Source organism: Rhinopithecus roxellana, unplaced genomic scaffold (genome assembly GCF_007565055.1).
Source record: "Rhinopithecus roxellana isolate Shanxi Qingling unplaced genomic scaffold, ASM756505v1 contig180, whole genome shotgun sequence".
NCBI lineage: Eukaryota > Metazoa > Chordata > Mammalia > Primates > Cercopithecidae > Rhinopithecus > Rhinopithecus roxellana.
This window is the reverse complement of record NW_022141828.1, coordinates 17817-38948: the sequence shown is the minus strand read 5'-3', so window position 1 is coordinate 38948 and position 21132 is coordinate 17817. Positions and strand designations below refer to the sequence as shown.

General features: G+C 20.9%; 1 pseudogene; it reads right to left on the bottom strand.

The window, feature by feature from the left end:
- Nucleotides 1-19637: 19637 nt before the first annotated feature.
- Nucleotides 19638-20553, bottom strand: LOC115895722 (annotated as a pseudogene).
- Nucleotides 20554-21132: the final 579 nt, after the last annotated feature.

Below are 21132 nucleotides of genomic sequence, written 5' to 3'. Positions count from 1 at the left end.
GTTTTATAACGATATCTATTATATCTATTATGTCTGTATTTTTACCTCTATCTATTATATCTGTTATATCCATATTTTATACCTATATCTATTATATCTATATTTTGTACCTGTATCTATTATATCTACTATGTCTCTGTATGTCTATGTTTTATAACGATATCTATTATCTATTATGTCGATATTTTATACCCATATCTATTATATCTATTATGTCTATATTTTATACGTATATCTATTATATCTATTATGTCTAAATATTGTACCTATACTATTATGTCTATATTTTACCTATATCTATTATAACAATTATGTCTATATTTTATATCTATATCTGTTATAGCTATTATGTCTATATTTATACCTATATCTATTATATCTGTTATATCTATATTTTATACCTATAATCTATTATAACCATATTTTATACCTATATACATTATATCTATGTTTTTTATACCTATCAATAATATCTATTATATTATATTTTTTCTAATTATATCTATAATGTCTATATTTTACCTATATCTATTATATCTTCTGTCTATATTTTATACCTGTATCTATTATATCTATTGCTTATATGTATATCAATTATATCTATTATATCTATGTTTTATACTTATATCTATTATATCAATATTTTATACCTGTATCTTTTATATCTATTATGTCTATATTTTATACCTATATCTAGTGTATCTATTTTTTCTATGTTTTATAGCTAAACCTATTATGTCTATTTTGTTTATATTTTAAACCTATATGTATTATATCTATATTTTATACCTATATCTACTATATCTACTATGACTATTTTTATACCTATATCTACTATAACTCTTATGTCTTTTTTTATACCTATATCCATTACATCTATTATGTGGATATTTTATGCCTATATCTATTATGTCTATATTTAATATGTATATCTATTAATCTACTATGTCTTATTTTATACCTATATATATTCTATCTATTATGTCTATATTTACACACCTATATCTATTAGACCTATTATGTCTGTATCTATTAATCTATTATGTCTGTATTTTAAAGCTATATCTATTATGTCTATATTTTATACCTCTCTCTATTATATGTATTATGTTTATATTTTATACCTATATCTATTATATCTATTATGTCTATATTTTATACCTATGTCTATTACATCTACTTTGTCTATAATTTATACCTATATCTATAGTATCTATTATGTCTGTATTTTATACCTATATCTATTATATCTATTATGTCTATATTTATACTTATATCTATATCTATTATGTCTCTATGTATCCCTATATCTATTATATCTATTATGTCTATATTTGATACCTATATCTATTATATCTATTATGTCCATATTTTATACCTATATCTATTATAACTATATTTTATACCGATATGAATTATATCTGTATTTTATACCTCTATCTATTATTTCTATTATGTTTATATTTTATAATATATCTATTATATCTATATTTTATAACTATATCTTTTATATCTATTATATCTATATTTCATACCTATATCTAATATCTCTATTTTTTTACTATATCTATACCAATTATATCTGAATTTTATACCTATATCTATTATATTTTTATATGTATATTTTATACCTTTATCTATTATGTCCATTATATCTCTATTTTATACCTCTAGTTATTATAACTGTACTTTATACCTATATCTCTTATGTCCATTATGCCTATATTTATACCTCTATTATACCTATGTCTATTATGTCTACATTTTATAAATATATCTGTTATATCTATTATGTCTATATTTTATAACTATATCTATTATCTTTTATGTCTGTATTTTATACCTATACCTATTATGTCTATATTTTCTACCTATATCTATTATAACTATTATCTCTATATTGTATAACTATATCTGTTGTATGTATCCTGTCTATATTTTACATATATCTATTATGTATATATTTTATACCTATATCTGTTATATCTATTATGTCTATATTTTTTACCTATATCTATTAAGTCTATATTTTATACCTATGTCTATTATATGTATTATGACTATGTTTTATATACGTATATATATCATATGTATGATGTCTATATTTTATACCTATATCGATTATATCTATTATATCTATATTGTATACCTATATCTAGTTTATCTATTATATCTATATTATTACGTGTATCCAATTTATCTATTATGTCTATATTTTGACCTATATCTATTATGTCTATTATGTCTATATTGTATACCTATATCTATTATCTATTATGTCTGTAGTTTTAACTCTATCTGTTATGTCTATTATGTCTATATTTTATACCTCTATTACATCTATATTTTATACCTATATCGATTATGTCTATAATTTCATACCTACATTTTATAACACTTATGTCTATGTATTTACTTATAGCTATTATATCTATTATATTCTATATTTTAATACCGATATCTATTATATCTATTATGTCTATAGTTTATACCTATATCTATTATATCTACTATGTCTATATTTTACACCTATATCTATTATATCTATTAAGTCTATTACTTATACCCATCTCTATTATATCTATTATGTTTATATTTTATACCTATATCTATAATATCTATGTCTATATTTTATACCTATATCGATTTTGTCTATATTTTTATACCTATTTTAATTATGTCTGTATTTTATTCCTATATCTATTATATTTCTTATGTCTATATTTTATACCTATATCACTTATATCTCTTTTGTCTATCTTTTATACCTATATCTATTATATCTATTATGTCTATATTTTATACCTATATCTCTTATATCTATTATGTCTATATTTTATATGTATATCGATAATATCTATTATATCTATATTTTATACCAATATCTATTATATCTATTACGTCTATATTTTATTCCCATCCCTATTATATCTATTATGTTTATATTTTATACCCATATCTATTATATCCATGTCTATATTTTATACCTATATCTATTTTGTCTATATTTTGTACCTATATCTATTAAATCTATTATGTCTATATTTTATATCTATATCTATTATGTCTATATTTTGTACCTATAACTATTATATCTATTTTGTCTATATTTTATACCTATATCTACTATATCTATATATTATACCTATATCTATTATATCTATTATGTCTGTATTTTACACCTATATCTATTATATCTATTATGTCTCTATTTTATACCTATATCTATTATATCTATTGTGTCTATATTTTATACCTATATCTTTTATATCTGTATTTTATACCTATATCTATTATATCTATTATGTCCATAGTTTATACCTATACGCATTATGTCTATATTTTGTACCTATATCTATTATATATTATATGTCTCTATTTTATACCTATATCTATTATATCCATTATGTATGTATTTTATACCTATATCTATTATATCTATTATGTCTTCATTTTAAACCTATACCTATTATATCTTTTATGTCTATATTTCATGCCTATATCTATTATAACCATTATGTCTATATTTGTACCTCTATCTATTATGTATATATTTTATAACTTAATCTATTATAATTATTATGTTTATATTTGATACCTATATCTATTATATCTATTATGTCTATATTTTATAGCTATTTCTATTATATCTATTATGTCTATATTTAATACCTATATCTATTATGTCTATATTTAATACCTGTATCTATTATATCTATTATGTCTGTATTTTATACCTATATTTATTATGTCTATATTTTATACCTATATCTATTATATCTATTATGTCTGTATTTTATATCTATATCTATTATATTTATATGTCTATATCTTATACATATATCTATTACATCTATTATGTCTATATTTTATATCTATATCTATTATATCTATTATGTCTATATCTTATACATATATCTATTATATCTATTATGTCTATATTTAATACCTATATCTATTATATGTATTACGTCTTTGATGTAAATCTCTACCTATTATACCAATTATGTCTATATTTCATACCTACATCTATTATAACCATTATGTCTGTATTTTATACCTATATCTATTTTGTCAATATTTTATACCTATATCTATGATAATTGTTATGTCTATATTTGATACATATATCTATTATATCTATTATGTATATATTTTAAACCTATTTCTATTATATCTATTATATCTAAATTTAATACCAATATCTATTATGTGTATATTTTATACCCATATCTATTATATCTATTATGTCTATATTTAATACCTATATCTATTATATCTATTATGTCTATATTTTATACCCATATCTATTATGTCTATATTTTATACCTATATCTATTATATCAATTATGTCTATGTATTACACCTATATCTATTATATCGATTATGTCTATATTTATACCTATATCTATTATATCTATTATGTCTATATTTATACCTATATCTTTTATATCCATTTTGTCTATATTTTATACCTATTTCAATTATGTCTATATTTTATTCCTATATCTATTATATCTATTATGTCTATATTTTATATCTGTATCTAATATATCTATTATGTCTATATTTTATACCTATATCTATTATATCGATAATGTCTATATCTTATACATATATTATATCTATTATGTCTATATTTTATACCTATATCTATTATATCTATTATGTCTATATCTTATACATCTATCTATTATGTATATTATGTGTATATTTTATACCTATATCTGTTATGACTATATTTCATACCTATAATTTTATACCAGTTATGTCTATATTTTATAACTGTATCAATTATACCTATAATGTTTATATATTATACCTATATCTATTATATCGATTATGTCTATATTTTATGCCTATATCTATTATATATATTATGTCTATATTTTATACCAATATCTGTTATATCTATTTTGTCTGTATTTTATACGTATATCTATTATGTCTATATTTATATTTATATCTATTATATTTATTATGTCTGTAATTAATACCTATATCTATTATATCAATTATGTCTATATTTTATACATATACATATTATATCTTTTATGTCTTTATTTCATACGGATATCTATTATATCGATTTTGTCTATATCTTATACATATATCTATTATATAGATTATGTCTGTATTTTATACCTGTATCTATTATATCTACTATGTCTATATTTTATACCTATATTATATCTATTGTCTATATTTTATACTTATATCTATTATGTCTATATTTATACCTGTATCTATTATGTCTATATTTTATACCTATATCTATTATATCTATTATGTCTGTATTTTATACCTATATCTATTCTGCCTGTATTTTATACCTATATCTTTTATATCTATTATGTCTGTATTTTATACCGATATCTATTATACCTATTATGTCTATATTGCATACCTATATCTATTATATCTATATTTTAACTATATCTGTTATATCTATTATGTCTATATTTGATTCCAATATCTATTATATCTATTATGTCTATATCTATTTTATCTATTATGTCTATATTTTATACCTATATCTATTATATCTATTATGTCTATAATTTATACCTATATCTATATCTTTATGTCTATATTTTATACCTATACCTCTTATGTCTATATTTTATACCTATATCTATGTCTATATTTCATACCTATATTTATTATATCTTTTATGTCTATATTTTATACCTATATCTATTATGTCTATATTTTATAACAATATCTATTATGTCTATATTTAATATCTATATCTATTATATCTCTTATGGCTGTATTTTATACCTGTATCTATTATGACTATATTTTATACCTATATCTATTATATCTATTATGTCTGCATTTTATATCTATATCTATAATATCTATTATGTTTATATTATATACCTATATCTATTATATCTATTATACCTATACTTTATAACTATATCTATTATATCTATTATGTCTCTATTTTATACCTATATCTATTATGCCCATATTTCATAGCTATATCTATTATATCTATTATATCTATGTTTAATGTCTCTATCAATTATATATATATTTTATATGTATAACTATTATATCTATTATATCTATACTTTATACCTATATCTATTATATCTATATTTTATAACTATATCTATTATATCTATTATGGCTATATTTTATACCGATATCTATTATATCTATTAGGTCTATATTTTATACCTATATCTATTATAACTGTTATGTCTATATTTTATAGGTATATCTATTATGTCTATATTTTCTACCTATATCTATTATGTCTGTATTTTATACGATTATATATTATGTCTTTATTTTATACCTATGTATATTATATCTATTATGTCTATATTTTATACCTATATCTATTATATCTATTATGTCTACATTTTACACCTATATCTATTATATCTATTATGTCTACATTTTATACCTATATCTATTATATATATTAAGTCTATATTTTATACTTATATATGATATATCTATTATGTCTATATTTTATACCTATATCTATTATAACTATTATGTCTATATTTTATAACTATATCTCTTATATCAATGATGTATATATTTTATACCTATATCTATTATGTCTATATTTTATACCTCTATCTATTCTATTATATCTATATTTTCTATCTATATCTATTTTGTCCATATTTTATACCTATATCTATTATATCGATGATGTGTATATTTTATACCTATATGTATTATTTATTTTATGTCTACATTTTATCCCTGTATGTATTATATCTATAATGTCTACATTTTATAACTTTATGTATTATATTTATTATGTGTATATTTATACCTATATCTATTATATCAATTATGTCTGTATTTTAAACCTATATCTATTCTGTCTATATTTTATACCTATATCTATTATATCTATTATGTCTATATTTTATAGGTATACCTGTTATATATATTATGTCTATATTTTATACCTATATCTATTATATCTATTATGTCTATATTTTATACCTATATCTAGTATATCTATTATGTCTACATTTTATACCTATATCTATTATATCTATGATGTCTATATTTTATACCTATATGTACTATATCTTTTATGTCTATATTTTATACTTTTATCTCTTATATCTCTTATGTCTATATTTTATACCTATATTTGTTTTATCTATTATGTCTATATTTTTTAGCTTCATCTATTATATCTATTATGTCTCTATTTTATACCTATATCTATTATATCTATTATGTCTATATTTTATAACTATATCTATTATATCTATTATGTCTATATATTATACCTATATATTATATTTATTATATCTATTTTTTATACCTATATCTTTTATATTTTAATTTTATACCTATATGTATGTCTATATTGTCTATATTTTATACCTATATATAATCTGTCTATATTTTATACCTATATCTATTATATCTATTATGTCTGTATTTTATACTTATATCTATTATATCTCTTATGTCTATATTTGATACCTATATCTGTTATATCTAGTATGTCTATATTTTATTCCTATATCTATTATGTCTATATTTTATACCTATATTTATTATATCTATTATGTCTATATTTTATACCTATATCTATTATATCTATTATGTCTGTGTTTTATAACTATATCTATTATATCTATTATATCAATATTCTATAACTACATCTATTATAACTATATTTTATCCCTATATATTATATCTAAATTTTATACCTGTATCTCTTATATTTATTATATTTATGTTTTATAATTTTATCTATTATATCTAAATTTTATATCTGTATCTATTATATCTATTATATCTATATTTTATACCGATATATATTGTATCTATATTTTATACGTATATCTATTATATCCATTATATCTATATATTGTGCCTATATCTATTTTATCTATATTTTATATCTCTATCTATTATATCTATTATGTCTATATTTATACCTATATCTGTCATATCTATTATGTCTGTATTTTATGCCTGTATCTATTATATCTATATTTTCTACCTATATATATTATATCTATTATATCCATATTTTATACCTATATCTATTATATCTATATTTCACACCTATATCTATTATATCTATTATGTCTATATTTTATACCTGTATCTATTATGTCTATTTTTCATACCTATATCTATTATATCCACTATGTGTATATTTTATAGGTATATGTATTGTATCTATTATGTCTATATTTTTTACCAATACCTACTATACCTATTATGTCTATATTTTATAACTACATTTTTTATATTTATATTTGATACCTATATCTATTTTTTCTGTTACATTTATATTTTATAACTATTATATCTATTATGTTTATATTTTTACCCATATCTATTATGTCTATATTTTATACCTATATCTATTATATCTATTATATTTATATTTTATACCTATTTCTATTATAACTATATTTTATATCTGTATCTATTGCATGTCTATTTTATACCTATATCCATTATATCTATTATTTTATTTTTTATAATTATATCTATTATATCTATATTTTATTCCTTTATCTATTATATGTATTATATCTTTATTTTATACCTATACCTATTATATCTATATTTTATACCTGTATCAATTATAACTATTATATTTATATTTTATACGTATATCTATTATATGTATATTTTATACCTATATCTAATATATTTATTTTATCTATATTTCATACCTAAATCTATTTTATCTATATTTTATACCTATATCCATTGTATCCATTATGTCTATATTTTATACCAGTATCTATTACATCTATTATGTATATACTTCATACCTATATCTATTATATCTATTCTGTCTACATTTTGTACCTGTATGTATTATATCTATTATGTCTATATTTTATACCTATATCGATTATATCTATTATTTCTATATTTTATACCTATATCTATTGTATCTATTATTTCTATATTTTATACCTATATCTATTATATATATATTTTATACCTATATCCATTATATCTATTATATCTATATTTTGTACCAATACCTGTATCTATGATATCCATATTTTATAACTATATCTATTATATATATTACATCCATATTTTATACCTATATCTGTTATATCTATTATATCTTTATTTGATACCTTTATCTATTATGTCCATATTTTATAACTATATCTATGGTATCTATTATGTCTATATTTTATACCTATATCTATTATTTTTATATTTGATACCTATATCTATTATATCTATTTTCTATATTTTTATCTCTATATGTATTATCTATATTTAAACCAATATCTATTATATCTATTATGTCTATATTTTATACCTATATCTATTATATCTTTTATGTCTACATTTTATACCTATATCTATTATATCTATGATGTCTTTATTTTATACTTATATCTATTATATCTATTATGTCCATATTTTATAACTCTATCTATCATATCTCTTAAGTCTATATTTTATACCTATATTCATTATATCTATTATGTCTTTATTTTATACCTATATCTATTATATCTATTATGTCTATATTTTATACGTATATCTATGATATATATCATGTCTATATTTTATACCTATATCTATTACATCTATTATGTCTATATTTTATACCTATATCTATTATATCTATTATGTCTATATTTTATATCCTTATCTATTACATCTATTATGTCTATATTTTATACATATATATATTATATCTTTTATATCTATTTTTTGTACCTATATGTATTTTATCTTTATTTTATACCTATATCTATATCTATTGTGTCTATATTTCACAGCGATATCTGTTATACCTATATTTTATACCTATATCTATTATATCCATAATATCAATATTTTATACCTATATCTATATCTCTTATATCTTTATTTTATATCTATATCTATTATACCTATTATATCTGTATTTTATACCTATATCTATTATATCTATTGTGTCTATATTTTATACCTATATGTATTATATCTATTTATCTATATTTTATACCTATGTCTATTATATCAATTATGTCTATATTTTATACCTAAATCTATTATATCTATTATGTCTATATTTTATAACTATATCTGTTTTAGCTATTATGTCTATATTTTATACCTACATCTATTTTATCTATATTTTATACCTATATCTATTATAACCATATTTTATACCTATATACATTTTATCTATGTTTTCTACCTATATCAATGATATCTATTATATTTATATTTTTTATAATTATATCTATTATATCTATATTTTCTACCAATATCTATTATATCTATGGTCTGTATTTTATACCTGTATCTATTATATATATTTTTTATACGTATATCTGTTATAACTATTATATGTATATTTTATGCTTATATATATTATATCCATATTATATACCTGTGTCTATTATATCTATTATGTGTATATTTTATACCTATAACTAATATATCTATTATTTCTATATTTATTCCTTTATCTATTATTTCTATTATGTCTAAATATTATACCTATATTTATTATGTCTATATTTTATCCTATATCTATTGTGTCTATGTTTAATACCCCTATCTATTATATCTTTTATGTCTATATTTTATAGCGATATCTATTGTATCTATTATGTCTATGTTTATTCCTATGTCTATTACATCTGTTGTGTCTATATTTTATACCTATATCTATAATATCTATTATGTCTGTATTTCATACCTATATCTATCATATCTATTATGTCTATTTTTTATACCTATATCTATTATGTCTATATTTTATACCTATATCTATTATATCTCTTACGGCTATATTTTATACCTATATTTATTGTATCTATTATGTCTATATTTTATACCTATATCTATTATAACTGTTATGTGTATATTATATAGGTATATCTATTATGTCTATATTTTATACCTTTATCTATGATGTCTGTATTTTATTCCTATATCTATTATGTCTTTATTTTATACCTACATCTATTATATATATTATTTCTATATTTTAACCTATATCTATTATTACTATATTTTATACCTATATCTATAATGTCTACATTTTACACCTTTATCTATTATATCTATTATTTCTATATTTTATACCTATATCTTTTATGTCTATTTTTTATACCTATATCTATTATATCTATTATGTCTAGATTTTATAACTGTCTATTTTATCTATTATGTCTATATTGTATACCTATATCTAATATATCTATTATGTTTATATTTTACGCCTATACCTATTATATCTATTATGTCTATATCTATGATATATTTTATGTCTATATTTTATACCTTTATCTATTATATCTATTTTTTCTGTATTTTATACGTTTATCTCTTATATCTATATTTTATACCCGTATCTAGTATATCTATTATGTCTATATTTTATAACTATATCTATTATATCTATTATGTCAATATTTTCTACCTACATCTGTTATATCTATTATGTCTGTATTGCATACCTATATCTATTATATCTATTATGTCTATATTTTATACCTCTCTCTATGATATCTATTATGTCCATATTTTATACCTATACCTATTATGTCTTTTTTTTTTTTTTTTTTTTTTTTTTTTGAGACGGAGTCTCGCTCTGTCGCCCGGGCTGGAGTGCAGTGGCCGGATCTCAGCTCACTGCAAGCTCCGCCTCCCGGGTTTACGCCAATCTCCTGCCTCAGCCTCCCGAGTAGCTGAGACTACAGACGCCCGCCAACTCACCCGGCTAGTTTTTTGTATTTTTTTTGTAGAGACGGGGTTTCACCATGTTAGCCAGGATGGTCTCGATCTTCTGACCTCGTGATCCGCCCGTCTCGGCCTCCCAAAGCTCTGGGATTACAGGCTTGAGCCACCGCGCCCGCCCTATACCTATTATGTCTATACTTTATATCTATATCTATTATATCTACTATGTCTATATTTTATTCGTATGTGTACTATATATATTATGTCTATTTATTATACCTTTATCTATTCTATCTTTTACGTTTATATTTCATACGAATATCTATTATATCTATATATTATACCTGTATCTATTATATGTATTATGTCTATATTTTATACCTATGTCTTTTATACCTATAATGTATATATTTTATCCCTATATCTCGTATATCTATTATGTCTGTATTTCATACCTATATCTATTATATCCATTTTATCTATATTTTATACCTGTATCTATTATTTCTATATTTTATACCTATATCTATTATATCTACTATGTCTATATTTCATACGTATATCTATTATATCTATTATGTCTATATTTTATTCCTGTGTCTATAATATCTATTATGTCTATATTTTATACCTCTATCTATTATATCTATTATGTCTATATTTTAACTGTATCTGTTATATCTATTTTGTCTATATTTCATACCAATATCTATTATGTCTTTATTTCATACCTAATCTATTATATCTATTATGTCTATATTTTATACCTATATGTATTATATCTATTATGTCTGTATTTCATACCTATATCTATTATATTTATTATATTTATATTTTATAATTATATCTATTATATCTATATTTTATACCTGTATCTATTATAACTATTATATCTATATTTTATATCTATATCTATTTTATCTATATTTTATACTTATGCCTATTATATCTATTATGTCTATATTTTATACCTATGTCTATTATATCTATTATGTCTATAATGTATGCCTATACTTATTATATCTATTATGTCTACATTTTATACATCTCTCCATTGAATCTATTATGTCTATATTTTATACCTATATCTATTATGTCAATTACGTGTATATTTTAAACCTGTATCTTTTATATCTATATTTTATGCCTATATCAATTATATCTATATTTTATACGTATATCTATTATATCTATTATATCTATATTTTATACCTATATCTATTATATCTATATTTCATACCTTTATCTATTATATCCATTATGTCTGTATTTTACTCCTATATCTATTATGTCTATATTTTATACCTATATGTATTATATCTATTATGTCTATATTTTATACCTATATCTATTATATCTATTCTGTCTATACTTTATACCTATAAATATTATAACTCTTATGTTTATATTTTATACCTATATCTATTATATCTATTATGTCTATATTTTATGCCTATATTTATTATGTCTATATTTTATACCTATGTTTATTATATGTATTATGTCTATATTTTATACCTATAGGTATTATATCTCTTATGTCTATATTTTATACTTATATCTATATCTATTATGACTATATTTTCTACCTATATCTATTATGTCTCTGTTTTAAACCTATATCTATTATATCTTTTATGTCTATATTTTATACCTATATCTATTATCATTATTATGTCTATATTTTAACTCTAGCAATAGTATCTGTAATGTCTATAATTTATACATCTATCTATTATGTCTATTATGTCTTCTTTTGTAACTCTATGCATTATATATATTATGTCTATATTTTATACTTATATCTGTTATATCTATTATGTCTATATTTTATACCTATATCTATTATACCTATTATGTCTATATTTTATACCTATATCTCTTATATCTATTATGTCTATATTTTACCTCTATTATATCTATTATGTCTATAATTTATACATCTATCTATTATGTCTATTATGTCTATATTTTATACCTCCATCTATTATATCTATTATGTCTATATTTTATACCACTATCTCTTATATCTATTGTGTCGATATTTTATACCGCTATTATATCTATTATGTCTATATTTTATACCTTTATCTATTATATCTATTATGTCTGTATCATTTATATCTATTATGTCTATATTTTATACCTATATCTGTTATACTATTATGTCTATATTTTATACTTCTATTATGTCTATTATATCTATATTTTATAACTATATTTATTATATCTATTATGATTATATTTTATACATATATCTATTATGTCTATATTTTTCCTATATCTATCATATATATTATGTGTATATTTTATACCTATATCTATTATATATATCATATATATATTTTATACCCATATCTATTATATCTATTATGGCTATATTTTATACCTATATCTATTTTATCTATTATGTTTATATTTTATACATCCATCTATTATATCTATTGTGTCTATACTTTATACCTATATACATTATGTCCATATTTTATATCTTTATCTCTTATATCTATTATGTCTATATGTTATACTTCTATCTTTTATATCTATTATATCTGTATTTTATGCCTATATCTATTATTTCTATATTTTTTACCTATATCTATTATATATATTATGTCTATATTTTATACCTATATCTATTATGTCTGTATTTTATACCTATATCTATTATATCTATGATATCTGTATTTTATAACTATTATATCTATTATATCTATATTTTATACCTATATCTATTATATCTATTATGTCTATATTTAATACCTATATCTATTATATCTATTATGTCTATATTTTATACCTCTATCTATTATATCTACTATGTCTATATTTTATATCAATATCTATTATGTCTATAATTTATACCTATATCGATTATATCTATTGTGTCTATATTTTATACCTATATCTATTATGTCTATTATGTCTATATTCTGTTCCTATATCTGTTATATCTATTATGTCTATATTTTATACCTATATCTATTATATCTATTATGTCTAAATATTATAACTATATCTATTATGTCTATATTTTAGACCAATATTTATTATGTCTCTATTTCATACCTAACTCTATTTTATCTATTATGTCTATATTTTATACCTATATCTATTATATCTATTATGTCTACATTTTATACCTATATCTTTTATGTCTTTATTTTATACCTATATCTATTATATCTAATATGTCTATGTTTTATAGCTATTTCTATTATATCTATTATGTCTTTATTTTATACCTATATCTATGAAATCTATTATGTCTCTATTGTATACCTATATTTGTTATATCAATTATGTCTGTATTTTTACCTATATCTATTATATCTATTATGTCTATATTGTACACCTATATCTTTTGTATGTATTATGTTTATATTTTATACCGATATCTATTATATCTATTATGTCTCTACTTTATACCTATATCTATTATGTCTATATTTTATACCTGTATCGATTATATTTATTATGTCTATATTTGATACCTATATCTATTATACCTCTTATGTCTATATTTTATACCTATATCGATAATATCTATATTTTATCTATATCTATTATATTTATTATATCTATATTTTATACCTATATCTATTATATCTGTTATGTATATATTATATACCTATATCTATTATGTCTCTGTTTTATACCTATATATATTATATCTATTATGCCTGTATTTTATACCCCTATTATATCTGTTATATCTATATTTTATACCTATATCTATTATGTCTATATTATATACCTATATGTATTATATCTTTTATGTCTATATTTTATAAGTACATCTATTGTATCTATTATGGCTATGTTTTATACCTATATCTGTTAGGTAGATATTTTATACCTGTATCTATTATATCAATTATGTCTATATTTTACACCTATATCTCTTATATCTATTATGTTTATATTTTATACTTCTGTCTATTATATCTATTATATCTGTATTTTATGCCTATATCTATAATGTCTATATTTTATAATTATATATATTATATCTATTATGTCTATATTTTATACCTATATCTATTATGTCTATATTTTATACCTGTATCTGTTATGTCTATATTTTATACCTATATCTATTATGTCTCTATTTAATACCTATATCTATTATATCTATTATGTCTCTATTTTATACGTATATCTTTATATCTATTATGTCTATATTTTATACCTGTATCTACTATATCTATTTTGTCTATGTCTATTCTACGTATTATGTCTGTATTTTATACCTATATCTATTATATCTATTGTCTATATATTATACCTATATCTATTATGTCTATAGTTTATACCTATAACTATTATATTTATTATGTCTATATTTTATACCTATATCTATTGTATCTATGATGTCTACATTTATACCTATATCTATTATATCTATTAAGTCTATGTTTTATACCTATATCTATTATATCTATTATGTCTATATTTTATACCTATATCTATTATATCTATTATGTCTATATTTTATCCCTCTATTATAACTATTATGTGTATATTTCATAACTCTATCAATTATATCTATTATGTCTATATTTTATACCTCTATTATATCTATTATGCCTATATTTCATACCTATATCTATTATATCTATTATGTCTATATTTTATATCTATATCCATTATGTCTATTATGTCTATATTTTATACCTATATATATTATATCCATTATGTCTATATGGTATACCTATATCTATTAAGTCTATATTTTATACCTATTTTTATTTTATCTATTCTGTCTATGTATTATACCTATATCTATTATGTCTATATTTTATACCTATATCTGTTATGTCTATATTTTATACCTATATCTATTATGTCGATATTTAATATATATATCTATTATATGTATTATGTCTATACTTTATAACTGTAATGTATTATATCTATTATGTCTATATTTTATACCGATAGCTATTATATCTATTTTGTCTATATCTATGTATTATGTCTATATTTTGTAACTGTATCTATTATATCTATTGTCTATATTTTATACCACTATCTATTATATCCATTATGTCTATATTTCATAACTATATCTATTATAACCATTATGTCTATTCTATGTACCTATATCTACTATGTCCATATTTTATACCTATATGTATTATAATTATTATGTCTATATTTGATACCTATATCTATTATATCTATTATGTCTATATTTTATACCTGTATCTGTTATATCTCTTATGTCTATATTTTATACCTCTATCTATCTATTATGTCTATATTTTATACCTATATCTATTATATCTGCTATGTCTATATTTTACACCTATATTTATTATATCTATTACGTCTATATTTTATAACCATCTCTATTATACCTATTATATTTATATTTTATACCTATATCTATTATGTCTATGTCTATATTTTATACCTATATCTATTTGTCTATATTTTATACCTATGTCTATTATGTCTATTTTTATACAAATATCTATTTTATCTATTATGTCTATATTTTATACCTATATCTATTTTATCTATTATGTCTATATTTTATACCTATATCTATTAAATCTACTATGTCTATATTTTATACCTATATCTGTTATGTCTGTATTTTATACCTATAGCTATTATACCTATTGTATCTATTATGTCTGTATTTTGTACCTATATCTATTATATCATTTTATCTATATTTTATACGATATCTATTATGTCTGTCTTTATATACTATATCTCTTATATCTATTATGTCTATTTTATACCTATATCTATTATATCTATTATGTCTATATTTATACCTATAACTATTATATCTATTTGTCTAATTTTATACTATATCTATTATATCTGTATTTTATATTTATACCTATATTATTATATCTAATATGTCTATATTTATACCTATATCTATTAATCTATATTTTATATCTATATCTATTATGTCTTTATTTATACCTATAACTATTATATCTATTTTGTTATATTTTATACCTTATCTATTGTATCTATTATGTCTATATTTTATACCTATAATTATTATATCTAATATGTCTATATTTTATACCTATATCTATTATCTAATTTTATATCTATATCTATTATGTTTATTTTGTTCCTTATCTATTATATCTATATGTCTAATTTTATACCTACAATTATTATATCTATGTCTATATTTTATACCTATATCTATATGTCTATTTTATACATCTATTATATCTATATGTCTATATTTTATACCTAATCTTTATCTATTTTGTCTATATTTTATATATATTCTATTATTATATTTTATATCCTATCTATTATCTATTATGTCTATATTTTATACCTATATCTATTATATCTATTATGTCTATATTTTATACCTATATCTATTATATCGATTATGTCTATATCTTATACCTATATCTATTATATCTATTATGTCTATATTTTATACCTATATCTTTTATCTATTTTGTCTGTATTTTATCCTATTTCAATTATGTGTATATTTTATTCCTTTATCTATTATATCTATTATGTCTATATTTTACACCTATATCTATTATATCTATTATGTCTATATTTTATTCCTATATCTATTATATCTATTATGTCTGTATTTTATACCTATATCTATTATATCGATTATGTCTATATCTTATACCTATATCTATTATATATTATGTCCATATATTATACTTATATCTATTATATCTATTATGTCTATGTTTTATACCTATATCTTTTATATCTATTTTGTCTATATTTTATTCCTATTTCAATTATGTCTATATTTTATTCCTATATCGATTATGTGTATTATGTCTACATTTTATAGCTATATCCATTATATCTATTATGTCTATATTTCATGCCTATATCTATTATAACCATTATGTCTATATTTTCTACCTATATCTATGATGTCTATATTTTATACCTATATGTATTATAATTATTATGTCTATATTTGATCCGTGTATCTATTTTATCTATTATGTCTATATTTTATACCTATATCTATAATGTCTATATTTTATACCTATGTCTATTATATCTATTATGTCTGTATTTTATACCTATATCTATTATATCTATTATGTCTATATTTTATACCTATATCTATTATATCTACTATGTCTATATTTTACACCTATATCTATTATATCTCTTACGTCTATATTTTATACCCATCTCTATTATATCTATTATGTTTATATTTTATACCTATATCTATTATATCTATGTCTATATTTTATACCTATATCTACTATGTCTATATTTTATACCGATATCTATTATGTCTATGTTTCATACCTATATTGATCATACCTATTATGTCTATATTTCATACCTATATCTCTTATAACCATTATGTCTATATTTTATACCTGTATCTATTGTGTCTACATTTTATACCTATATCTATTATAATTTTTATGTCTATATTTGATACGTATATACATTATATCTATTATGTCTATATTTTATACCTATTTCTATTATATTTATTATGTCTATATTTATACCAATATCTATAATGTCTATATTTGTTACCTATATCTGTTATATCTATTATGTCTATATTTTTTACCTATATCTATTATATCTATTGTGTCTATATTTTATCCCTATATCTCTTATATCCATTATGTCTATATTTTATACCTATATGTATTATATCTACTATGTCTATATTTTATGCCTATATCTATTATATCTATTATGTCTATATTTTATACCTACATCTATTATATCTGTTATGTCTAAATATTATACCTATATCTATTATGTCTATATTTCGTACCTATATCTATTATAACCATTATGTCTATACTTTGTACCTATATCTAATATGTCTATATTTTATACCTATATCTATTATGTCTATATTTTATATCTGTAACTATTATATCTGTCTATATTTTATACCTATATCTATTGTATCTATTATGTTTATATCTTTTTTTTTTTTAACAAGCTTAATTCACTTTATTTTTCTGGTATAAAAAGCCTGTGTTGTAGCCACAAGCTGGAGCCTGGGTCCGCTGCACGGAGACTCTGGTGTGGGTCTTGACAAGGTGGTCAGTGAATTCCTGATAAGTAGACTTGGTAAACACAGTCTCCTTCCACAGGTCAGGGGTCAGGTAGCTGTAGGTCTTAGAGATGGCATCAAAGGTGGCCTTGGCGAAGTTGCCCAGGGTGGCAGTGCAGCCCCGGGCTGAGGTGTAGCAGTCATCAATACCAGCCATCATGAGCAGCTTCTTGGGCACAGGTGCTGAGACGATACCAGTGCCCCTGGGTGCAGGGATGAGGCGCACCAGCACAGAGCCACAGCGGCCTGTCACCTTGCAAGGGACGGTGTGGGGCTTGCCGATCTTGTTCCCCCAGTAGCCTCTGCGCACCGGGACAATGGAGAGTTTGGCCAGGATGATGGCCCCACGGATGGCGGTGGCCACCTCCTTGGAGCACTTAACACCCAGGCCGACGTGGCCATTGTAGTCCCCGATAGCAACAAACGCCTTGAACCTGGTGCGCTGACCAGCACGGGTCTGCTTCTGCACCGGCATAATCTTCAAAACCTCATCTTTGAGAGAGGCCCCCAAGAAAAAGTCAATGATCTCAGATTCCTTAATGGGCAGAGAGAAGAGGTAGATCTCCTCCAGGGACCTGATCTTCATGTCCTTGACCAAGCGGCCCAGCTTGGTGACGGACATCCACTCCTTATCCTCGGCCTTGCCTCCGCGAGCTCCACGGCCTCGGCCCCGACCCCGTCCACGGCCGCGACTCCGGCCCCGGATTTCCACTGCCGAAACCTCCGCGGAAGACACCGCGGTTCCCCATCCCAGGGCCACCAGGGCCTCCGGACCACCCCGCTTCACCGGCGTCATCCGCCATTTGGTGTTTTCTCGGAGAAGAAGCTAATGTCTATATCTTATACACATATCTATTATATCTATTAGGTCTATATTTCATACCTATACCTATGATATCTATTATGTCTATATTTTATATCTATATCTATTATATCTATTATGTCTATATTTTATAACTATATTGATTATATCTATTATGTCTATATTTTATACCTATATCTTTTATATCAATTTTGTCTATATTTTATACCTATTTCAATTATGACTATATATTAATCCTATATCTATAATATCTATTATGTCTATATTTTATACCTATATCTATTATATCTATTATGTCTATATTTCATACCTATATCTATTACATCGATTATGTGTATATCTTATACATATATCTATTATATCTATTATGTCTATATTTTATAGCTATATCTATTAGCTCTATTATGTCTATATTTTATACCTATATCTTTTATATCTATTTTGTCTATATTTTATACCTATTTCAATTATGTCGATATTTTATTCCTATATCTATTATATCTATTATGTCTATATTTTATACCTATATCTATTATATCTATTATGTCTATATCTTATA